Source organism: Mus musculus, chromosome 4 (assembly GCF_000001635.26).
Source record: "Mus musculus strain C57BL/6J chromosome 4, GRCm38.p6 C57BL/6J".
NCBI classification, from domain to species: domain Eukaryota; kingdom Metazoa; phylum Chordata; class Mammalia; order Rodentia; family Muridae; genus Mus; species Mus musculus.
In genome coordinates, this window is record NC_000070.6 from 119824134 (window position 1) to 119849770 (window position 25637).

The 25637-nt window shown below is 44.4% G+C and overlaps 1 protein-coding gene across 9 annotated transcripts in view; it reads left to right on the forward strand.

Moving 5' to 3' along the window:
- Positions 1–25637, forward strand: part of Hivep3 (human immunodeficiency virus type I enhancer binding protein 3) — a 404287-nt gene that overhangs the window by 90375 nt on the left and 288275 nt on the right. Inside the window, exons 1-2 of one of the 9 annotated variants that reach the window (XR_001784097.2) lie at positions 884–10097; positions 11605–23796. The exons of 7 other annotated variants lie outside the window; for them this stretch is intronic. The gene's annotated coding sequence lies outside the window, so the exon portion shown is untranslated. Of the gene's footprint in view, positions 1–883; positions 23797–25637 lie in introns of those variants that run through there. One more of the 9 variants, XR_003954884.1, reaches the window with a different exon arrangement.

The window sequence follows — 25637 nt, forward strand, 5'->3', positions numbered from 1 at the left end:
AGGTCTGTAGTTGTGTCTCCTCATTTCCACAACCAATGCACTTCCTGGTTCTGTAGTCTTTTAAGAATTTGATAGCTTTAAAGAACCAGTTGTTCATGATCTTATCATTTATTTTCCAGAAAATGTATTTTATATGATTTTTAAATTTTCTCCTGTTAGCTTTGAGATACTGTTATCTCTTCTTTTGAATGTTTTTTTAATTTTCAAAGTTTTTCTCATTATGAACAGCATCAGCTTCACATTTCTACTTTAATTTGTTACATGTCTCTGACATGTATTACCTTTATATCATTTGGTTTTAAGTATAGTTTCCACTACAATTTTTTTTAAGAAATCTAGGTACTCATTTTGCTTGTTACCTTCCTGCTATGAACTTCTTTTAAAAAAATTAGATATTTTCTTTATTTGCATTTCAAATGTTATCCCCTTTCCTAGTTTCCCCTCCAAAAATCCCCTATTCCATCCCTGCTCCCCCTGTTCACCAACCCACCCACTCCTGCTTCCTGACCCTGGCAGTCCCCTACACTGGGGCATAGAGCCTTCACAGGACCAAGGGCCTCTCCTCCCATTGATGACCCACTAAGCCATCCTCTGCTACATATGCAGCTAGAGCCATGAGTCCCACCATGTATTTTCTTTGGTTGATGGTTTAGTCCCAGGGAGCTCTGGGGGTACTGATTAGTTCATATTGTTGTTCCTCCTAGGGGGCTGCAAATCTCTTCAGCTCCTTGGGTGCTTTCTCTAGTTCCTTCATTGGGGACCCTGTGCTCTGTCCAATGGATGACTGTGAGCATCCACTTCTGTATTAGTCAGGCACTGGCAGAGCCTCTCAGAAGACAGCTATATCAGGCTCCTGTCAGCAAGCTCTTGTTGGCATCTGCAATAGTGTCTGGGTTTGGTGGTTGTTTATGGGATGGATCCCTGGGTGGGGCATTTTCTGGATGGCCATTCCTTCAGTTTATGCTCCAAACTTGCTATTAACTTCTAACCTAATTTTATGTTAAATCACAAATGTATGCATAAAAATTGACTTTTAATTTTAATTAATTTTTGTGATAAGGTTTCACTATATAGTACAGGCTGACTTAAAACTTACTATGTAGAACAGGCCAGTCTTGAACTCAAAGAGATCTGCCTGCCACTTTCTAGAGTGCTGGTATTAAAGGAATGAAGTTGGACTAAAGCCCAACTTTAAGACACATTAATGATAAAGTTGAGGGTGTGGTCAATTTTCATCATGTTATATTAGTCTACTATGTAAGTTCTAAATGCATAATAACATATTCAAGAATTATGTGCAAGTTCTTAGGTCAAGCTTCTGGATTGTGTTGGTCACATCCTTTCTAGCTTCACTGTTTCTGGTTTGTTTGACTAATTATTGAGAGAAGTACAGTAAAGTCTCCTGCGTGATTATAGATTTGATTTCCCTTTTGTAGTCTTTTCAATTTTTTGTTTTTATGTATTTTGAGCCCTTGTTATTAGAAGCCTGCATGAGTTTAGAATAATTTTGTATTTCATGTTAATTGAATTTTTCATAACAAAGTAGATCATTTTTCTTTTGTGATTCTTTTAGTCTTGAATCTTATATGGACTAATATTCACATAATTCTACCCACTTTGTTTTGTTTAATATTTTCTGTTAGAACTTGAAATATTATTATAATTTTCTTAATGAGAAGTTAAAAACAACCCTTATGTTTTTGTTTGCTTGTTTTTGAGAAAGATTTTTATTTGTTGTTGGATAAAGGTCTAAATTGTCTTTTTCTCCTCAAAGGTTATTCTGCTTGTCACTGTGTCACCTTGTCTCATTGTCACCTTTCATAGCCAGTGTCAGTCTTGGTTTTCCTTTGAGAATAATTAACTTTTTTTTCATTTTAAGCTACATTTAAATGTTTGGTGTTTGTCTTCAGTATTCCATGGTTTCACAAGGTGTTCAGTATATGCTACTATCTCATACTCATCTTCACAGTCAGGGGAAATTCCCCTCTTGTCGCCTCTTCCCACAAAACCCGAAGCTCAAGGTCGCTATTATCTGCAAAAGTCCTCAAGCTGGCATGCTGCATTTGGCTGCCTTTCTAGACTGCAGTTTTTGTTTTGTTTTGCTTGCTCACATTTCTCACAAAAAAAATCCCAGCTCATTAGTCATTCAGAAAAATGTTTTTTTCCCTATTATACCCATTTGTATTAATTGTTCCCAGTAAGTTGGTACTGTCTACCAGGAAATTTCTACTAGGAAATTCTAGTCCTTTGGATCATCTTTAACACCACGATGGACCTTAATATTTACCAACCATGGAAGAGTCTGCTGAGCCCGTGGCAGGATGTCTATATACCCTCAGCGTTTTGCAGTGGTCAGTCTATCCCCTGATCTAGTTGGCAGAGAGGATGGTCCGTTCTTCCTAAGGCAGCATTTCAGGCTTCTCCAAGGCTAAAGGAAATGTGTTGGTTGTCAGTGTGCTTTAGCCTGGCAGTAAAAGAAGTTAGACTCCAGAGAACCAAATAACCCTATTAAAAAATGGGGTATAGAGCTAAACAAAGAATTCTCAACTGAGGAATACCAAATGGCTGAGAAGCACCCAAAGAAATGTTCAACATCCTTAGTCACCAGGGAAATGCAAATCAAAACAACCCTGAGATTCCATCTCAGACCAGTCTGAATGGCCAAGATAAAAAACTCAGCTGACAGCAGATGCTGGCAAGGATGTGGAGAAAGAAGAACACTCCTCCATTGCTGGTAGAATTGCTAGCTGGTACAACCACTCTGGAAATCAGTCTGGTGGTTCCTCAGAAAATTGGACATAGTACTACTGGAGGATCCAGCAATACCACTCATATACCCTGGGCATATACCCAGATGATGTTACAACATGTAATAAGGACATATGCTCCACTATGTTCATAGCAGCCTTATTTATAATAGCCAGAAGTTGGAAAGAACCCAGATGCCCCTCAACAGAGGAATGGATACAGAAAATGTGGTACATTTACACATAGAGTACTACACAGCTATTAAAAACAATGAGTTTATGAAACTCTTTGGCAAATGGATGAATCTAGAGGATATCATCTTGAATGAGGTAACCCAATCACAAAAGAACACACATGATATGCACTCACTGATAAGTAGATATTAGCCCAGAAGCTTGGAATGCCCAAGATACAATTCACAAACCACATGAAACTCAAGAAGAAGGAAGACCAAAGTGTGGATACTTCTATCATTCTTAGAAGAGGGAACAAAATACCCATGAAAGGAGTTACAGAGACAAAGTGTAGAGCAGAGACTGAAGGAAAGACCATCCAGAGACTGCCACACCTGGGGATCCATCCCATATACAAACAACAAACCCAGACATTGGATGCCAACAAGAGCTTGCTGACAGGAGCCTGATATAGCTGTCCTCTGAGAGGCTATGCCAGTGACTAATACAGAGGTGGATGCTCACAGTCATCCATTGGACAGAGCACAGGGTCCCCAATGAAGGAGCTAGAGAAAGCACCCAAGGAGCTGAAGAGATTTGCAGCCCCCTAGGAGGAACAACAATATGAACTAATCAGTACCCCCAGAGCTCCCTGGGACTAAACCATCAACCAAAGAAAATACATGGTGGGACTCATGGCTCTAGCTGCATATGTAGCAGAGGATGGCTTAGTGGGTCATCAATGGGAGGAGAGGCCCTTGGTCCTGTGAAGGCTCTATGCCTCAGTATAGAGGAATGCCAGGGTCAGGAAGCAGGAGTGGGTGGGTTAGTAGCAGGGGGAGGGGGGATGAAATAGGGGATTTTTGGAGGGGAAATCAGGAAAGGCGATAACATTTGAAATGTAAATAAAGAAAATATCTAATTAAAAAAAAGTTTTATGAAGGCAGCAGTAAGTGATTCTGAGTTGTAATCAGCAGTTTTGCCCTTATATGCAAAAGTAGTTTCTAGGGACTCAATTCTTTCTCCATGGTAAGTTGAGAGAGCAGGTGGATTTGGGCTGGTTTTCAGCTTCATGCATTGACTGTTCTGCTTTCATATGATGCAGCTCCCTGCCACCCCAGACCTGAAGTGGAATAAATCAGGCTCAGAGGTAGACTCAAGACCCAGGACAATTTAGCTTTTCTTTTATAGATGCCTCTTTTCTTCCTGATCATAGCAAAGCAAAAGTATCTACCTCCACACTACCCTCATGTATTCAGTTTCAGTATGCTAGGGATTTTAGGGCTTCACTCTTTTGTATGTGGTGACACATTGAAGGTATCCAGTAGTTCTCCTGGACTGATTCTCTTGCCTTCTAGCAAACAGGAAGGTGGGGGTCAGCTGGCATCCTCAGCCCCGTTCCCTTGCCCACGTGTCTGTGCTGCACAGGGCTGAACTCGTCTCCCAGGGCTCTTGGCTGAGGAACCTCATAACACTCAATCCAAGAGGCCTTGACTGGTGAGTGACTCTGCTGTGGCCTGCTCTCAGGCAGGTGGGCCCTGCTGCTCACTTCCTCAAACACTTTGGAGCAAGGGCAGTTGGTTTGTTATTGTCCCCTTCCCTTCCTGTGACCCTACTGTTGGGGAGGGAGGGTACAGCAGATGGGCTTCCTGGTTGCCAGGGACCTCCTGCAGCCCAGGGGAGCTAACAATGCCAATCTTACTTCTGTTCCTATCCCTGGGTCCTTGAACATCTTTATTCATTCTCACCAAGCAAGGTTGATACGTGCCGGGAAGAGACTGTCTTTGATGGCCATATAAGCACTGGATGGATAAGGGGCCCCTCTTTCCATCCCTGCTTCCTAGAGCTTAAGATGGAAAGAAAACCCTGGTCGAGTCTGGGGCTGCATCCCCATCTCCACTTCCCATTCCCAAATGGACGAGACAATAATTCAGGGTCCAAGAAAAGGAAGAGTGGCTTGTTTTCTTTATCAGAGGCAAACTCTCTTCCTCCTTTTTCATACCTAGTGATCCGAAGAAAGGACATCTTTTATTTTGAATGCATGAGATTGTACCTGGGAGGCAGAAAAAGCTACGCAGAGGCCAGTGAAAGCCTTGTAGGCTTGCCAGCCTTCTCTGTAGGTCACTGGCCAGTTAGTTAGAGCATCTGCCCTTTGAAATAGGCTGGGAAGCAGGAAGTCTGAGTTTCTGGTTAGCTCACTAATTTGTAGTGGCAGTGCTGGAAGTTCTTGGGATCCTGGGGCCTGGGAAGAGAGGTGGTAAGCTTTGGAAGGCGAGAACAAGACGAGAGTGGAGAGTGTAAGAGGAGATGGGAGGAGAGGAAAGAGGAATGAGCAAGGGAAAGAGAAAGAAAGAAGGAAAGAATGATGTGGAATGAAAGAAAGAGGGAAGGAAGAAAAGGAGGGAGAAGAGGACAGAGGAGAGATAGTGGAGGAGCAAAAGGGTCTAACATACAGACAACCCTCACTCTGGCTTCAGCACGCAGCACGCGTCAGTTGGCTGACCTCTGACTCAGTTAGCCAAGAATGCCTTTGACCATCTTACCCTTTTGTTTCTATTTCCCAACTTCTGGGGTTACAGGTGTGTGCTTCAGTGCTCAGGTTTTTTTGTTTTTGTTTTTGCATTAGTGGGAATCAAACCCAGGGCTTCATTCAAGCTAGGCAAGCACTCTACCAGCTACGCTACATCCTTGCCCCCACAGGTTTTATATCCATTTACCTGTGGATAGAAGTTTGGGTTGTTACTACATTCAAACTCATGTGAACAAAACCGCCATGAACATTTATGTACAGGTCCTTGTGTGCCTGGAAGGTTTCATTTCTTTTGGGTAAATACCCGATCAGGTCTATGTTGGAATGCTGATTTTCTGTTTCGATACCAATCTGCCTATCTTTGGGTTCTGTTTTCTGTCTGTGAAGGAACATCAAATTATTGATTACATTGTTGTTGTAACAAAATACTGTGACAAATGTAACGTAAGGAAGGATGAATTTATTTTGCCTTACATTTTGAGGATACACATTCTGGTAGGAAGGCATGGAGGTGGGAGTGTGAGGCAGTTGGTCAAACTACACCCTAAGGAAGGAAGCAGCAAGTGATGGATGATGTATGTAGCTCACCTTTTCCTTCCCATCAGTTCTGGGACCCCCCCGCCTGTGGAATGGCGGTGCCCACAGTTAGAGTGGATTTTCCTATTTCAGTTAACCTAATCTAGAATCTCCTCAGGCATGCCCAGAAATTCGTCACCTGGGTGACCTTAGATCTTATTAATAATCAATATTAACCATCCCAGCTAGTGACAGATGTTGGACACTGGGCTAGAGTCACTTACTCTAATTGTCCACTGACCTGTTTGACACCCTCTGTAGGAAACTCAGTGTGAGAAGGAAGAACACAGGCTCTGGAGTCAGACTTCCACCCTGACTTTGTCATATACTACATGACCCTGAACAAGTTACTTGATTTCTTTGTGCCTCAGTTTCCACATCTGTCATACGTGGAAACCTCTCTTGTGAGATGGGTAGAATGAAAAAAAACGTGTGTGTGTGTGTGTGTGTGTGTGTGTGTGTGTGTGTGTGTGTGTGTGTGTATTTGGCCTGTCTTGAATACTCTGCATTTGAAGGACTTGACAAGGAGTAACAGGGTCTGAATGTGCATGCCAGATTTTGTAACTGCTCACAATGGGACAGCCACTCTCCTTCCTGGCACTATGCCCCTTGCCCTTTCATTGAGCAGCATCTGTACTGAGTGGACAGTGCTTTCCCCTATCACCACTTTTCTTCCAGCTTGGAGATGGGCTGCTGCCTTTGCTGCTTAAGCTGAAGTTTTGTTCCTAATTAAGCACCTGTGATCTTCCTGCCTCAGCCTCCCAGGGATTATAGGAGCCTCAGCTTTTTGGTGTGGTCCAATTCTATCTCTCAGATACAACAACCAAATGACAAAGCCTGGAACTATCCCACTGTGCTCTGAGATACTTACTGCTTGGCTCTCTTCAGAGTCAGCTCCCATGGGGCTTGAAGCCCTGTGCCCAAGAATACCTGTCCTATAGCTCTGCACAAGACATGACTGTCAGGGCAGCATCCACTGTCAGCACAGTTGAGGAATCTCATTATGAGTTTCCCATTTCTGCAAGCTAAACTCCCCTGGGAGGGCAATGCTGTTATTAAGATGGAGATCGAAGCCCGTTGAGTGAATGTTGGAGACAAGGATATGGCCCTTCATCTCTTAATGCAGAAATAGAAACCCTTTCTGGACCCAACCTTTTTCTTTCTCCAACAGAAAGAACAAGAGAAGTCAAACAGTAGGACTGACCTCTGAGAGTCTAAGGGAGGCATCTGTGTAGACGCTGATCATGCAGTCAGGTGTTGGCAAGAGACTGGCTTTGTTGTGTTTTGGTTTGGTTTGGTTGTTTGAGACAAGGTTTCTTGGTCACAGACTGGCCTGGAATTCACTGTGTAGCTCAGGCTGACCTTAAAACCACAATTCCGCATTACCCTGCTGAGAACTGAGACCATAGACATTCAGCACCATGCTTGCTTTATAATCAGGCTCTTTTAGTTTAATTTTTGAGAATTTCATATATGATTACTTCCTGTATATCATTTCCCTCTTCCCTTCCAACCCTTCACTACCTCTCAAATCCACGAGTGCACACACACACACACACACACACACACACACACACACCCTACTGAGTCCATTTAGTGTTGCTCTTAGACTGACCACTTAGGACAGGATCATCTATCAGGGCCTTTTCTCTGAGGAAGACTGATTCCCCCTCTTCCAGCAACCATTGGTTGCCTATAGTTCTTCATCTAGGGGTGGGGCCTACGGGATTTCCTCCTTTTTATATTGGGATGTCAGCTGATGTTGTTTTTCAACTGGTCTTGGTTACAAGACCATATTGTTGAGATTTCATGAGTTCAGCTTCCCTCCCTTGTCTAGAAGACACTGTCTAGCAGCAAGTGAGAGGACAACTTTGGAGACTTGGCTCTCTCTCTGTCTACCGTGGGTTCTGGGCATTGAATTCAATTTGTCAGACCTTTGCAGAAAATTCTTTTTACCCTCTAAATATTCCTCAGGGTTTTTTTATTGTTAAAAAAATTAAAATATAATTATATCATTTTCACTTTTCTCTTTTTCCTAGAATCAATTTCTTTTATTTTTATTCTGTGTGTATAAGTGCTTTACCTGTATATATGTCTGTGTGCCACAGATGTACCTGTTGCCCATGTAGGCTAGAAGAGGGTGTTAGATACCTTGGAACTAGAGTTACAGGCTTTACAGACTATTGTGAGCCACCTGGGCGATGGTAACCAAACCCAAGTCCTATATAAGAGCAGTAAGTGCTCTTAACTGCTGAACCATCTCTTCAGAATTAACAAACTACCTACACTGGCTCCTGGGGGCTGGGAAGAACAGGAACCAAAGGAACATAGAAAGGCTGATGGAGTCTCATTATCTCTCTCCTGACTCAACCCTGGCCCTGGTGTTGAAGCTGTGGATGAGTTGGCCTCAAGGGCATGAGAGTAGGAGATCTGGTTCTGTCCCTTGCCAGCTATGGCACTTGGGTGAGCTAGCTGGGGTAGTACTGGAGAGAGGTCTCTGGTGGTGTGGATGTGGGAAAGCTGGTAGGCTGCTACCATTCAGGCCCAGATCCAGGGCTTTGAGTTGGCGCAACTACCCCATCTATGAACTGCTAGAGTATGTAAACGGGCTGGTCCTGCAGATCCAAAGCTGCAGTATCTCTGTGACACAGGGCAACAATAGGGTATCAGAGAAGAGTTCCCGTAAAGATCCAATATTGATAGTGTAGCAGAAGCCAGAGGCCTTGAACCAGACTAAAGACTCATTGCAAAGTATATACTGTGTGATACTGTCCAGCTTCTCCTGTGAGATACTTGTTTTTATTTTTTTATTTTTATTTTTTGTGGGCATTAGATATGAAGGGATGGGGAGATGAATGGGACTGGAATGTATGATGTGAAATTCACAAAGATAAAAAAAATTAAAGAAAAAAGAGTGTGAACTTTGGGTTGTGCAGTAGCTCAGTGGTAGAGTGCTAGCCTACATTTGTAAGGTTCTGGGTTCAATCCCCAGCATCCCTATTACAAAAACATTAGAAGAAAGTAAAGACCTTTATTGGGGCGTGGGGGTACAAGCCAGTTACTCTAGCCTGCAGGAGGCTGAGACAAGATGGATACTGTAAGTTGGAGCCAGCTGGAAGTATAGAGAAAGTTCTGGGCCAACAGGGGCTGTCATAAAACCTTGTACACCTGAAGTTTTTCTCTGGAAGAAGCTCCAGATAGAACACTCTAGCTAAAGAGTAGAAGAGGTTATGTTAGGGACCAAGCAGAGAAGGCGAGAGAAGTCATGAGACTGGGGCTGAAGACGTGGTGTCACCTTTGATGCAGACTGAGGGCCTGTGCGGGCATGCCGACTGTCCAGAGACCGCCTTAGGCTTCAGTGGCCGCACTGTCAGGACTGGCCTTTCTGCACGAATCAATTGAGACTGGTTGTCCTTTCATGAAGGGATCAAGTTCCCCAGTGTTTGCCTGGTTAATTACTTCCTTGCTTGTGCTGATAGACCCGACCATACTGAAACCTGTGGGTTCTCTTGTTTGCCTCTGCTTGCCCTAACAAGGTTAGCTTCCGTCCTGCAAAATGGCTTGCAAGGGGGCTCTGACAGCATAGTTTTCAGATTGCTTGATGAAGCCGGGCTATCTGTTACAGTTAGACAACACTTCATGATTTTTTTCCAAGGAGACATTCTTGGGAACTTCAGGAATCAACCTGTGGAAAGCCAGCGGAGCCTTTGCTGTTGCTTTGGAGCAGAGGACAGTTCTAGCCTCAGTAGCCCTGGCTGTGGTCATTGGCTTTAGGCTACAATGTTTAGAAACTTGGTGTTTGGATGTGTGGATGGCGGTATAACTGGAACACATGTTGAGGCTCTGCACTGACATTTGGGAGTGGCTGCATGTTGTAGAGGAAGTATTTGAATGATTGTCCATCTGTGGGAGGTGGAAAGGAAGCAGGAAACGCATGGGGTGTGGTCTTTGGTCTCTGTGATCAGGGATAATGCAAACAACGTGAAATAATGCAGGCCTGGGGAGGAGATGCTGACACTTGGTGAACACCTTCATCTAAGGGAACAAGATGGAGAACAGTGTGCCCTGAGGTATGTTACCTAGCACGCAGTCCTAGAAGCAAGGCGCCATGGGAGTGTGAGCCATCACTGTGCTGCTCTGCGGGGTCCTGGTTTCTCCCCCACCAGTGCCTCGGTTCCTGATAAAGCAGGAGGGGGAGAGAATACTATGCATAGAGTAGTTAAGAAGGTTAAATGGCTTCATATCTATACATTGCTTCGGGTAGTACCTGGCACTTCAAGACACATATACATCCTTTGTTAAAGACACAAAGGAGCCTGGAGCCCTGGGAGGATACATAATTGATGCAAAGGCTGCTGAACTAGGCAGCTCTCAGGTAGAACCTGAACCTAGCATCCTGCTGATGTGTAGCCAGCTTTCCCAAACTTGGCACCTGTGGCATTCTGAGCCACACAGCGCCTTCATGTGGACTGCTGTCCCATTCATTGGGTCAGAATGCAGAACAGTGAGGCTGGCTTCTGATTACTGGGTGCCCATGTCCAGTAGTGACAACCACAGATGTTTCTACGCATTGCCAAATGTCTCTGGGGTAGGAAAGATGCTCCTATTTGAATGCCGCTGTGTAGGGGGCTCAATGCTGCTGAGGACTTGCCAACAATTTCTGTCTGAGTTTAAGAGCCAGAGAATCAGGATGTCTGCTGTGAGATAGAGTCTATTATGCATGATAGGAAAGCTGCACTCAAGAAATCTGAAAAAAAATAAATAAATACAGCAGCCTAAACAAAAACCCGCACAATGACCACATCAATTGACATGCCAAGCTGGAAATCTTACAGTGCCCCTCCCCTAGATAAAGAGCTATGGGCAACTAATGGCTGCTGAGACAGGAAGAATGGGTCTTCTCCAGGGACAAGCCCCTGATAGGTGACCCAATCCAAAGTGATGAGCCCTAAGCAGGTGCTCCTATGAGCAGCACCAAGTGGAATCAGCAGGCTGTATTTTTATAAACATACACAGACATATGTAACAATAGTTAATGAAGAGATCATGAATTTGAGAGGGAGTGGAGAGGACACAGACATTAGATGGAGAGGGGGAGGGGTGGGAGTAATGTGCATATAACTCTCATGTATAAAATTCTCAAAAAACAAAATAAACGAAAACAAAAACTCCAGTCGGTCTAGTTCCTAGTCGTTGCCTTTGCCCTCCTGGATGAGCTCAGGGCACGGCATCCCTGCTGAGTACTCGGACTACTCTCCCCTCCCCTTTCTCTTGGCTGGGAAGACATCTGGGAGAATTGTGATCTATACACGCCCCAGATCATGAGGTGGGTGGAGGAAGCATAGCTTGGGGTTCTCTACACAGTGGTCAGCTTGCTCTTGCAAGTACAGCTTAAGCACAGATTGGCTTAACCAGATTTAGGCTATGTAGGGCCCCAGAGCAGAGGGGTCAGTGACCAGAGGACATATGTCAGTGCCTTGTCGTGAGGATGCCTTCTTTGCTTATTCACCTTTTACACACCCATGTCTTTCTCTTCACTTCCTGTCCTTCCTTTGCTTTTTTTTTTTTCTTCTTCAGCCTTTGAGCTTCAACATGAAACAGAGATCACGCTGTGCTTCAGTGCATCAAGGCAAGTTTGGGATGGGGCAGAGCTGTTGTGTCCTTGATACCCACTTGCTGGTTCTGTGTCAACTCTGTTTATAAGGAATTGATTGACCAGCTATTTGGTGTCTCTGATGAGATCTTAGGAAAGTCACAGCCAGAGTCATGAGCTACTCTCAGTGGATGGATATGCGGTATGCATTTTTTTTTTTTAAATAAAAAGCTCTCGTGGTTGCACTCATTATAAAAGATGTAAATGGAGTTCTACTAAGTCTTGCTTTCTGTGGCTCAGTGATTGGTTTTATGTCAGTAGCTCTGCTGTGGGTCTTGGGTTTGTTTCCCTTATTTTCCTGACACATTCCATTCCTTTCCCCTGAGAGATATCTGCTCCCCCGTTGAACTGTTGATATGTTCCCAGGAATCAGGCAGTTCTCTAGTGCTGATGGGACCAGTCATACCTACTGTTTCCCTCAGATATCTCACAGACACATCCTTCTGTGAGTTTGACACATTCCATTATATGCTGAAATCTGTATCTTCTCATGAGCAGTGAAATCAGGGCAGGAAGATGAGACTTCCGGGCATATGATCCAAGGGAGCTAGCTCATCAGCTGGAGCAGTTAACCCCTGTTTTCCATGGAATGTTGCCTCTTGCCATCCAGCCAGTGCACAGTGAGCAGCCCAGTGTCTTCGGGGACAGGGAAAAGCAGAGGGGCACCAACCTCCACAGAATGCTATGAACAAAAATGTACTTCCCTAGCTAAAGGGAACCCCACTTGTTCAACTGATGTTTGCTGAGTGCCTGCTCGGGACTGTGTTGGGGATACATGGAAGTTCTTGGCCAGGAGAAGTTCTTGGCCCTGTGGCCTTGAGGAGACTTGACTTTTATAGCTTATCTCTTGGCATGGTGACGTATGCTCTAATTCTTCCGGTTCCACACCACCACCATTCTAAAGCTGTGAAGTACATGTAAATAGAAATGGTGTTGTGTGTTGACAAGATTTAATTAAAACTCTATATTCTCCCCACAGCGATGCCAACTCTCTTCTGTCCATAGAAAAACTAAGCTCTGGTGTTGGGAGATCTGACTGGGGCTCTCAGCCTGAGGTCAGTTGCTACTTCCCGTGCTCTCACCGTGCTCCTTGCTGGGAGTGAAGTGTTCATCTGAGTATGGAGTTAAAGAGGAAGGGTGGAGAGTTTGGGAACATGATTCAGACATCAGTCAAGCTTCCTAAGAAAGGACCAGGGACGGTTGAAAAGAGGGCAGTCCTTCTCAGGAAGTGCTTTTATGGGGGTTAGGTGGGTGCCTTTGGGGTTCTAGGACCTCTGAAGACAAACATGGGTGTGTCAACCCACCACATCAGCTGGCCTTCTCCTTTCAGGCCCCTGTGTGGTACGGCCTCCCAGGCAGGCTAATCATTTAGAGTCACTCTTTTTCAGCATTAAGTGACCATGAGCTGAGGTCAGGGATGGAAACCTGAGTGGGCATGACAAATTGCAAGTATTTAAGAAACTTGCCTGGAGACCTGGGTGAACTGACTCCCTGTTTCTCAGCCTCCTGTGTAGCCTTATAGACAATTGTTCCATCATTGTCTGGTCAGCTAATGTGCTACCCGAACTCAGAGTGAGGACTCTAAATGAACCAGTGTGGGCTCGAGGCCCCCAGCATTAACTAGTTGGGAAAGTTGATAAACTTCTCTGAACCTTGGACTAATGATTAAATGAGAAATGATATAAAAAATATCATATAACTCTTCAAAACCTCACCTAGTTGTCACTTGGCCTTAGGAATTGGGTTCTTCCTGCCTTGTCCCACATTTTATGCCCATGCACCTTCTCTACTTTAGCTTGTCTTCACTTTTCTGGAAGCTCTGTTGGGTACACAGGCTATGTTTGGAGTCAGTACTAGACCATGGCTGCTAATGTATGCAGCTGCCCAGCCATCTGCCCCCTTTCTGCTGTCACAGCTGCTTTTCCTGTCAGCTCAGTCAGAAGCACTCACTGTAAATGACTTAAAATGACACAGCAACCCAAAGGTGGGCACTACTGTCACTATCCCTGCATGCAGTGAGGAGACCAAGGCACAGAGCTATGGACTCACAAGCCCAAGGGCATACTGCTAGCATCTGACCGAAGCAGGGTTTGAATCTGGTCACTCCAGAATTGGACTGTTTCCCACTGAGTTATCTCTTAAAGGTGTTCACTGCATGGTGAGTGGGTGAGGCATTGTTATTATGGTAGAACTGTTGCTAGCAACTAACTCTGGGCAAGCCTCTCACAGCTTCTAGGCCCATTTCTTTGTTAGAGGATCTAGAATAGGACTCTTATTGTTGTTGCTGTTTGTTTTCAAGTCACTTTTCTGTAATAAAATCACAAAACTATAACACAGTTCGATTACAATAGCCACCTAAGCATATCCTTGCCCAGCTCCAAACTCTATGTATCTCCATGAACTTATGTACAGTTAGAAAGGTCATCTTAAACCCAGGGAGCTGCATCTAAGGTTTTATACACTCACTATCAATTATTTTATGTGGACTTGTCCACCACCAAAAAAGAAAAGAAAGCAACGACAGAGTTGAAACTAAAAAAAAAAAAAAAAAATCAATTAGGTTTATATTCTTTCATGACTCATGTCTGTTTGCCTGAATTAGATCCTGATGGAGCTCCCATGAGGATTAGATACAGTTACCAAGGTCACATCTAAGGTTTGGGGAACTGCTTCCATCAGTGTCACCTCTGTAAGTTATGAAGAGTCTGTTAGCCCTGTTGAGAGCTTCAGTCACTGTCACCCCTGTAAGTTATGAAGAGTCTGAGCCCTGTTGAGAGCTCCCTTCCTCCCATCGCTGCTCTGAAGAGGTCAAGTCAATGTCCTTCTTCCCAGGGGCTCCTATCTTCTCTGTCTGCACACAACTACTGTGTAAGGAAAATGTAGATCTTTCACTCTACCAGGTGAGCTTACTCAAGAATACATTGACCTTTTGGTCTTGGCAGCCCAAGAAAAGGCTCCCAAGTTTCCTTTGATTTTGGAATGCAGGGGTCCAAGGGCAGACTGTACTTCTGGAGCCAGGCCTGCACGAGAGTTGAAGCAAGGCATCCTTTCAGCTCTAGCAGCAACAGCATTGCCTTCCTGACTTCATACAGGTCTGGGTGGCGGGACTTGACCAGGGAGTGGCCAGAGGCCCAGGACATGGATGGCATTGTTGCTGGCACCTCTTCCTTTGATAGTCTAATCATGCAAATATATAACAGAAAGGTCTTGGATACAGTGTGTACTTTACAGCCAGTATGTGTGAGTCCATGAGTATATGCCTAAGAGGCAGCCGGCCTGGATCCCAGAGCTAGGATCTTCCACTGCTTCCTTTCTGGCTCTCTCTAGGGTATGATGGAGCAGTCTCCTTGCTTGTGTGTCTGATAGCACCCCTATTCACTGCAGGCCTGTCGCCAGCCCACTGGGGTTTATTCCCTGCCCCACCCCCTTCACTCTGTGCACTCTGCACTCTGTAGGCTTTCCTCCCTCCTCCCCTCACATCACATGCTGACCTGAAGACATCCCCCGCTGGTGAGGAAGGGCTTCTCCATAGCTCAGGAATGGATATTGATCTCAGCTTAGCTGAACAGCAGAGCTGGGGGTATGGAAGCATTTATAGCTATCTCACTCACTTCAGAAATTATTAGCCTTGTGTGACCATAGAGCATTTGGAATGTGTGTAGGGCAACAGAGGGACTGGGCTTTCATTTTATGGCATTTTAATTTAAAGTAAAATGGTCACATGTGGCTAAAATGGTGGCTACTTTTTATGCAGTGTGACCCTTGGGAGAATCAAGTTGCACAGTGGTATATGTGGACTTATGATTCTTCACCCTGAATCAGTTTGGGTGCTTGCCTCTAACAGTCATGCCAGGCCTTACATCTTCAGAAAGCCTCGTTCCTGGTTGCCTAGCTGAGGTAGAAGTCCAGTGTGTTAGTCATAGTGGCATAAACTCCATCCTTCTCCTGTAGCCCATTGTACTATAGACCAGGATGCTCAGTGAGTGCTAGGGTTCCCAATATGTGATGCTCAGGGATCCCCAGGTCAGGTACGTACCCCATCACCAGTTCTTGATTGCCTCTTCCCAGCTGGAGAAGTCATTTCTGTAGAGATAGACTGATATTCTAAAGTATCCACATCTTAACAGACTTCTTGAAGGAAAAGAATATAAAATTCCAAATATGAAATTAGGTACCCTGGCAAACATTTATATAAGATGTTCCTATATAGAATGTAGGAACAATCACATATTCTGTGAGTTTTAAAACCTGACATGTATCAAACTTTGCAAAATCCTGAAAATAATAAAATATTATCATTACCATCATCATTATTAATATTGCTAACTTCTTGCTGCTCTAACCTCTGTAACATTTCTCCCCTTACATATTTTGGCTGAATGCTCTTTGACCACCCCTTCATATGATAATGATTTTGTGATTTTTTTTTTTCTAAAGGGAAACTGAGAAGATAATTTCGTTTTTTTTTCTAGCACAGTTGACAAGACTTATGCCTTATGATTGATAGCTACTGTGCATACAGGTTGACTCCAGGCAATAGACACCCACTTTTTTTTTTTTTTTTTTTTTTACTTTACTGCTGTAGGGTAGAGGGTAGAGTCCTACAATATAGGAATTTTGATTTAAAAAATCTATTCTGCATCATTCCCACCAAAAGGAAGGGAACTGCCTGGTGTATTGAGAATTATCCATGTTACTTTGTCAAATATATTCTAAGCAGGAGACTCTCCCTTTGAGTAAGCATCAGCGGGAACCACCTTCTCCTGCGCTTCTACCTGCCTTCGGCCCGGGAGAAGCTTGCACACACTAGCTTCCACTCACCTTCTCACCATTCCACTCACCATTGCTCTCCACCTTTGCTCTCAGGCTCCAGGCCAAGTGCTGTGCAGTGGAGCCTGCAGACCACTGATCTGGTAGAAGCCATAGGGGCATTTAGGAGGACATCCAGTAATAACCTGACATTTCATTCAAAGAGCTGTGGCTGGGCCTGGTGGTGCAGTTCTGTAATTCCAGCTACGCGCAGGGGTTGGGGGCAGTATGTGTGGAGTGGGGTTGAGACAGGATCATAGAAAGTTCAAAGCCAGCCTGGGGATTACAGATAAGGTCAAGGCCAGCTTGAGCAATTTAGTAAGATCTTGTCTCAAAGTAACAAAAGGAGGTCTAGGGGTATAATTCAGAGACAGAGCACTTGCCTAGCATGTGTGAGACTCTAGGTTTAATCTTTAATACTGTAAAAACAATCAAAATAGAGTCAAATAAAATAAAATAGTAACTGTGAACCATGCACATAAATCCTACTACATGGAAACCCAATTTACCCCCTTTCCCTTAGCTGGATCTTCAAACTTCTATAGATGCTGTAAGCTCCCAACATGAACTTGGTTGGGGGACTTGGAGGAAGAAGTGGTGACAGGGTGGAAGCAGGTAGACTTACTCACTGCAGTTAAAATATCTCACCATTGAGGATGCAGAAGACTGTGTGGTTCGGGGAATACATGTGCAGGGCCTGGACAGGGCCCAGGCAAGCAGACTAGCTTGGGTTGTCTGGGTTGTCTGGGTTGTCTCTCTGGGTGTCTGTGTTGTCTGTCTGGGTTGTCTGTGTTGTCTGTCTGGGTTGCCTGAGTTGTCTGTCTGGGTTGTCTGGGTTGTCTCTCTGGGTGTCTGTGTTGTCTGTCTGGGTTGTCTGTCTGGGTTGCCTGAGTTGTCTGTCTGGGTTGTCTGGGTTGTCTCTCTGGGTGTCTGTGTTGTCTGTCTGGGTTGTCTGGGTTGTCTGTCTGGGTTGTCTGGTTTGTCTGCCTGGGTTGTCTGGGTTGTCTGTCTGGGTTGCCTGAGTTGTCTGTCTGGGTTGTCTGGGTGTCTGTCTGGGTTGCCTGAGTTGTCAGTCTGGGTTGTCTGGGTGTCTGTGTTGTCTGTCTGGGTTGTCTGGGTGTCTGGATTGTCTGTCTTGTCTGTGTTATCTGTGTTGTCTGGATTGTCTGTCTGGGTTGTCTCTCTGGGTGTCTGTGTTGTCTGTCTGAGTTGTCTGGGTTGCTGGGCCAGATAGGATACATGTTACTGTGTGTACAGAGAGAGTACAGCTCTCTGCTGGTTCCAAGCTGTTAGAATAAGGGGCTGTCAAGAAGGTGAGTTTCTGATGTTCTTGGCATTGATGTCACAGCTGTGTCTGGGTCCCTCCCTATGAAACACTACAACCAGATTTCAGTGTCTCCAGGCCTGCTAATTAAAGTGTGAGGGACAGCAGAAACACAGGTTTAGTTCCTTGACATCCAGGTTCTCTCAGCATCAGTTACCCTTGCCTGTCAGCCCATGATGGTTGACAATGGCCTCTCACAAGGATGTCCTGAGGCAAAGCTGCATGGACCCCCAGGTAGCAAAGGCTACAAAGGCCTCTAGTGCCAGGCAGGTGCAATGCCATTTTCAAAAACCAGGCAAGGAAAAAGTCCTGGGAGGACTTCCTTCAAAATGTTGGCATCAATGCCCTGGTCATGGCAAGACAATTCCCCACTTGTTTTTGGTTTCCAATTCTTTTCGTTTTCCCTCCAAAATGAAAATTCAGCTTCTTTCTTTTTTTCAAGCTGGTATTTTATTAAGAAAAGATTTTAATTAGCACACAACTTGTGGGTTTCATTATGAAATTTTCATATATACTGTTTGTTGATTTCCTGCCCCCTGTGGGTTCCCGTTTTTCTCCCAGGCCCCTACCCTACCTTTATGTCTCATGTGCTCTGTTGCCCTCTTTTCTCTTTCCCCCCTCCCTTAAGGTCTCTTTTCCTCCCCTCACAGTTCTGTCTAGTTTCATGACCCTACATACATGCTCATACATAAAGTTAAAATCCAGGATCCACATATGAGAGAAAACGTATTTTTTCTGAGTCGGTTTAGTTCACTTAACATACAACTTTCTAGTTCTATCAATTTTCCTGTAAGTGTAGTGATTTTATTTTATTATGGCTGAATAAACTCTCTTATGTTTATACACCACATTTTGGTTTATCCAGAATTCCTTCCTTAAGTAATTTGGAGTTAGGGATGGATAGGAAATGCTTATAAGGATTTGGGGGACAACAGAGAAGTTTTCTATTAGCTGATCCAGAAGTCACACAGGGTCTTTATAGCCTAACAGGTTCCCAGACCTCAGCATCTCCTCTAGACTTATGGGTCTGTGACCTGGAATCCTTGTGTCTACAGCCATCCCAGGAATTACCCTTCAGGGAATCTGGCCTAGGAACTTTGTCATTGCTTAGAGCTGCTTTGGCAGAATGTTAAGAGCTAGCTCAGAACTAGGCAGAGCTGCATGTCCAGAGGTCGAGATGAGAGTCTGACAGATGTGTCTTCAGGTGAGGTGGCAGGCCACCAGGCTGGGATTCAGACAGGTAGGAAGAGAGGGATGGGAAAGGCTTCCAGGGCTCTCAGAGCAGTCAAGACAGTGAGTGTTCCAGGCATGTGCTTTTCAGACTGCCTCTGACAGCAGCAGGTCAGGTCTGAGGTGCCTCAGAGTTCTTTTGGCCCTGAGATTGGCTCAGATTAGGTGAATTTCAGTTCTCAGCCTCTGCTTTGTCATTCTGTGATGTTCGTGTTACTTGGCATTCAAGAGGAGCTGTCTATGTTGTCAGGAGCAGGTCAGAGGCCATGCTTCCTGCTCTTCTGCTGAGAGGAGGGCAGCATGGGGAACCGCAGGTCTCAACAGCAGGAAGAACAGGCCTGGCTCACCATGCTGGCTGCTGGCTCATAGCTCCTTCACTTCAAGGCACTTTTCCCAGAGGATACAGACAGACCCACTGGCAGCCTGCTCCAGCTCACCAAGCCCATTGTAGCCCAGCAGTCTCCATGAGGATTTAGAGCTCCATGTCTGAACACCACCCGTTTTTGTGTGGCATGGAGGTCCCCCCACACCCCGAAGACTGACTCTCCCAGTCATTTGAACAGCCAGCTGGCTTCCTTCTTCTAGCTAGTCCCGCATTTGCATCTGGAATTTCCATCCAGCCAATTCAGCTCTGCCTTGCTTTGATGTTTCTACAAATTCACAACACAATAAACTGGATCTGCAAATACTATCTCAACTACTGAACTCCAAAGTCAGGTTTTCAGTGAGAATTTCCTGGTGGAAAACCATGGTTTTTCTTTCCTTCTTCTAGTCTATTCATCCATCAGATGCTTTTTCTTTGGGACGGGGTCTTACTATGTAGCTCATGCTTATCTAGAACCTTCCATCTTCCTGCATTAGCCTTCCAAGTGCTGGGATAAGAGACACACTCACACTGCAGGAGCCTAACTGTCTTTCCCTGGGTGTTTATTAGGCATCCCTGGGAGACTCCCAGGTACTCTGTGTATCCAGTCTGCTGTGGGACAGATCTCCTCTGCCTTTCCTAGTCTTACTAGTATTTGTACAACAATGGCTTTTTCTTGCCCTATCTAGTCTTTTTGAGACCCCTCACTTACAGTGCTTCTTCATGCATAGCTTACAGTGAGTGATCTGGGGCTTTTCCACAGATGGGACTCTGAAATCCCCATCCCATGCAGGCTGGGCTGTAGACTGCCCTTAAGAAAGTGCTCTGCCATAGAGGAGCAGTCTCTGGCTCCTTTCTCTTCTGGTTCCTTTCCCTTTGTGCAGGGCGAAGCGATTTATCAGGGAGAACAGGTTTGCCCAGTGGAGCATTTATTTGGCTTCTTCGGCTGGTCATGGGTACACACCTGCCACTTCACCACTTCCTGAAAACCAAGCAGTTTCTTTGGAAAGGGACACTCCCCTTAAAATACATTGTGTGGTTTGAGAGTGAAGTAGGGTTTCTTAGATTTTTATGATTTAATGTGCCTGCAGAAACCTTAAGCCACAAAATAAAAATATACTGACTGTCCTTTGCTTGGGATTTTCAGCCTGGTCATTTTAGTTTTGATGTTGGATTTTGTTATATTTTCAGTTTTTAGTTTATTGTCTGAGAATTTCATACATGTATATTTTCTCAGGTTTTCTCACTTGCTCCTTGTCTTGTTTCTCATCCACCCTCTTTATGCCTGGCACATACCACAGGCGTCCATTGATGCAGTTCATGCTTTTATTAACCCAAATTTTAGCTGAAGCTTTACACACACACACACACACACACACACACACACACACATTAATTTTCTTAGATACTAAATTTTATTTATTTATTCATTTATTAGTTTTTGCATATATGTGTGTATGTGTGTGAATGCATGTTTGTGGGTGCATGTATATGTGTGTACTTGTGCTGTGTGGGTCTATACAAAGGCCGTAGTGATGCTGGGTGTCTCCCTCCATTACATACATCTTGTCTGTTGAGATAAGGTCTCTCACTTGAACCCAGAATTCACTGATTTAGTTAGCTTAGCTTGCCAATTTGCTATGGTAGATCCCCTGTCTCGATCTCTCCAGGACTGAGAACTGGGTTTCATATGAATTTTCTTCAAGCCATGTGCCAACATTTGAATATTCTTCAGTAAGAAGTAATCTTTATGGAGTAGCTAGGAGATGACTGCAAATATATTGGTTCATAAAGTAGAGTAGATTTATATTTAGTGTACTCTATCTACTGAGGCAGCAAAGAGACCATAAACATTTTGGAAAGCTCTTCCAGTGAGCATTTGGAATTGATTGCACATCTATTTACCAGAAAATTTGAGTAATCAGTGTGCCCTATTTCCAGAACTTCCTATAATAAGGTTTTCTTGTAAGAATAGACAGTTGTACATTAGCTAGGAATTGAAACTGTGGAGTCAGGTAGGACCCAAGTCATTGGTGACTTTATCCATGGCATTGTACCACGGAAACATGGTCTTTGTATTAGTTACTTTCTGTTGCTTACATAGAATACTCTGATGAAATCAGCTTAAGAAAGAAAGGGTTTATTCTGGCTGATAGTTCCAGAGCGATAGAGTCTGGGAAGGCATGGCAGGAGGAGCTGGAAGCTTGCTGGCTTGCCAGCCACATTTTAATCCGTATGCTGGAAGTAATAGGGCATGGGGGAGGGGAGACTATGATACAGGAAGTAGGGCAAAGCTGCAGGACCTCAAAGCCCAACCCCAGGGACAATTTCCTCCCAGTAAGCCATAACCTCCCAAAACAGTGTCACCCACTGGAGGCCAGGTATTCAAATGTAGGAGCCTATAAGGGACATTTCTAAGCACCACAGGCTCTGACCTCTGCTTACTCATCTGTAAAACAGATGCTGGGATGACACTCCCTCTTGCAGTTGCTGGGAAGATTTAGTGTAGTCATGCTACACTAAATAGTAGCACCCAGCACAAAGAGTCTTCATCCCTGAGTGACTGATGCTGCTTGGTGGTTGCTCTCAGAGTCATGTTGTTCTGTCTCCTCCACCAGACTCTTCATCGTCATTATCACGACTGTTCTGAGGTCTAAAGATGTAGCTCAAACAAGCCCATCTTTCTAAATAGTCCTGGAGCTAAGGGAAAATTGAGGAACTTACATTGTAAGATTCAGTGTTTTAAGGAAGTTCCTAAGTTCATTGGTATCAAAATTCAATAGTTATTTGGCCTTTTAAATAATTTGATATTTATCTATAATTTGTGTGTGTATGTGTGTGTGACTGTGTATGTATGTGTCTGTGTCTGTGTGTATATGTATGTGTGAGTGTGTGTCTATGTGTGTGTAAGTATGTGTGTGCATATGTGTGTATGTGAATGTGCGTGTGTGTTCAGAAGATAACTTTTCAGGAGTCATTTCTCTCACTCTACCTTATTTTTTGAGGCATAGTCTCTCTTGTTTTTGTTCTTGCTAAGTGTACTCCATGGTAGCTGGCCTGTGAGCTTCCAATAGACTGCTGAAGGAAATATTCTTTCTGAAGGAAATACTGGGATGACATTTATACACCCTTATACATGGCATTAAGTGGCCTTTATGTCTTCACTTGATCATCAAGCCAGAGACACAGTCATGTCACTAGAGTCTGGTTTCTGACTCCTAAGCTTGTGGGTATTGACTCCAGCTCTGAATGTCAGAAGCTACCAGTCCCTCAGCTGGCTCTGTCTCCTCTGCCTACTCTCTGGGTTTAGAGTCTAGAGTGCCCCTAGGGAAGCCTGTAGGTCACACACACAGCTCAGACTTTTTATCTGCAGACCCCGAAAACCAATTTGATTTTGAGATCTGGTGTTGTCTAGTGGTTTTGAAAAATTAAAACAATCTCCCTAAGATATAAGTATCTTCCTCTCCACTTTAGTTTGCTCCTCATAGCCCCTGTTCTTGAATTGGGTACACATGAGCACTCAGAAATTGATGCCAGTGTGGCAGTTCATCTCCAGTGCTCCCTTTGTGCTTTGAGTTAGTGCTGCATATCAGTGCCTTGCCATCCTGCTGACAGCATCCCTCTCTAGTCAGCATCACTCTGGAGCCGGACTGCCTAGGTTCAATTATCAGCTCTTCCACTATTGACTATATAACTATAGATGGCTAGGTTAATTCACCCCATTGGACCTCACTTGCCTGGCCTACAGTATGGGCTCAGAACACCTCCACATGACTGGGCTTTGGTGAGGTTAGTGGTCACCATATATGTAAAGTGTGTAGAACCACACAGGTACTATCATGGCTGACTGTGGGCATGCTGCCATAGTAGCGTTGCCTTTTTCTTCCAGCAACTACCTCTGTCTTAAACTTCTTTACTTTTTCTAAGAAAGAGCAGAAAGCCAGAATGTTCCTCAGCTACAAGATGTAGAAGAGGAGACATGAAAAATTTCAGTGGGGTGCCTTGATGAAATAAGCCAATGGGGCCTTTTCAGGCTGGAAAAGCTCAGTTGCAGAAGATGGGGTTGGTGGAGAGGTAGAGAAGGGACTGTTAGCCAGAAGCCAGAATAGGAGAGCGGTTTTGTCTAAGAGGCCTTGTTACTAAGCCAGGGACTTCCTGTTCCATTGTGGCATGCTCTGAAGTGCTCACAACAGAGAGGCGGAGAGACAAAGCTCGTGCTGATGCACTTCCATAAATGAGCTCCCTGATATTTTCACAAAGACAGTGTGCAATCAAGTGGCCCCAGCATCCCACATGGCAGAAGGCTGGGTCAGTGACTTATGATTCTCCCAAGGACTCAGGATCTGAGTGAAGAGGGGGAGGAGATCTGGATTCCCTCGGTAAAGGAAGGTAAAGGAATGTTAAGGTGGTGGGTCCTAACTGGGCTGGAGGGGAGGGACCTCCTCAAGGGAACTTCTGATGGAATGGTCCTGCAGTCTTCTGTGAATTCCTTAATCTCAGAGTGCCTGAATCAGGCTAGGCCAGTTCAGCCCTCACCTTGCTTATCCATCCTGTGATGTGTGCTCATGTGTGCATGTGTGTGTATGTGCTTTCTTTTACCTTCTCGCCATCTGCAATCCAGGCTTCATCACCTGGAGTGGTAGTGGTAAACTAACTAACCAACTATCACATATTAAGATTTATGCTAATAAAATGATTGCTCAGAGAGAATCTTATTTTCCTTTTGAAATTACTTTTTTTTTCTAAGCCTTGGGGCTATGTTAACTGGAATGCAGCAGGACCCCACTATACTTTTAGAGAGAATAAAGATGAAGCCTCAGGATAGAACTATCCTTAACACTGGTACCTGTGGCTGTGGTGCTCTTCATGTGCCTTTGAGGAAAGTTTTGCAAATTGCTTGCTGTGTGGGGCCAGAGACCCGAAGTCTCCACCGTGAAAACTCCTGGTGCTTAATTCATATTTGTAGATTGCTAGATGTGCAATTAATTAAAAACTGCTATTAGTTGCTTCCATGGAAACTTGCTGGGGTACCCTGGAGTACCTCATAAATGAAGCTAGGTCTTGTATGAGTTATACAATTGTATATGTGTGTATTTCTTTAAATCTCAAATGCAGGACTAATATTTCCAAATTCATTTTTCTGTCTTTAATCTACACTTTCATGCTTTTTCTATAGCAGTGGTATTTATATGTAAAAATAGTCCAAGACCAGTGTAGAAGTCAGTAATTTTGTTGACTTTATCATCAGAAAATGCTCTGATCTGGAGTCCAGATTCTAAATAATGAGTAACATTAGGAAGATAAAAGGAATTCCATTCATTTCTTGCCCCTTTCCTTAACTTTATTAGCAGCTACTTGATAGGCTTTAATGTGAACCACTGACTCTGGGGCCTGTGTACATTCTGTGATACTTCCACTGCGTATCCAGGATCTGAGTGGTGGGAAAGGGAGCCTGGAGTACTGCTGGTGGGAATGTGAAATATCGCGGCTACTGTGGAAAGCAGCATGGGGCTTCCTTAAAAATTAAAAGTAGGAGTACTGGCTAGTTTTGTATCAACTTGACACAGCTGGAGTTATCACAGAGAAAGGAGCTTCAGTTGAGGAAACGCCTCCATGAGATACAACTGTCAGGCATTTCCTCAATTAGTGATCAAGGGGGAAAGACCCCTTGTGGTGAGACCATCTCTGGGCTGGTAGTCTTGGTTCTATAAGAGAGCAGGCTGAGCAGCCAGGGGAAGCAAGCCAGTAAAGAACATCCCTCCATGGCCTCTGTATCAGCTCCTGCTCCCTGACCTGCTTGAGTTCCAGTCCTGACTTCTTTCAGTGATGAACAGCAATGTGGAAATGTAAGCTGAATAAACCCTTTCCTCCCCAACTTGCTTCTTGGTCATGATGTTTTGTCCAGGAATAGAAACCCTGACTAAGACAGTAGGACTACCACCTGAGCCAACAGCTTCCCTTTTGGGTGTTCTGGGGAAATCAGTATGACAGAGAGATGAGAAACTCCATGTTCACTGCAGTGCTAGTCACAGTAGCCAGGAGACCGAGACAGCCTAAGTGTCCATCACTGATTATTGGATAAAAAGAAGTCTCACATATTCACACACAGCGAAGTGCTTTTTATCCATTAAAAATTAAATTCTGTCATCTCTGACAGCATGGATAGCCTGGCAATCACTATGCTCAGTGAAGTAAGCCAGGAGCAGGGAAACATGTGCTATGTGGCCTTG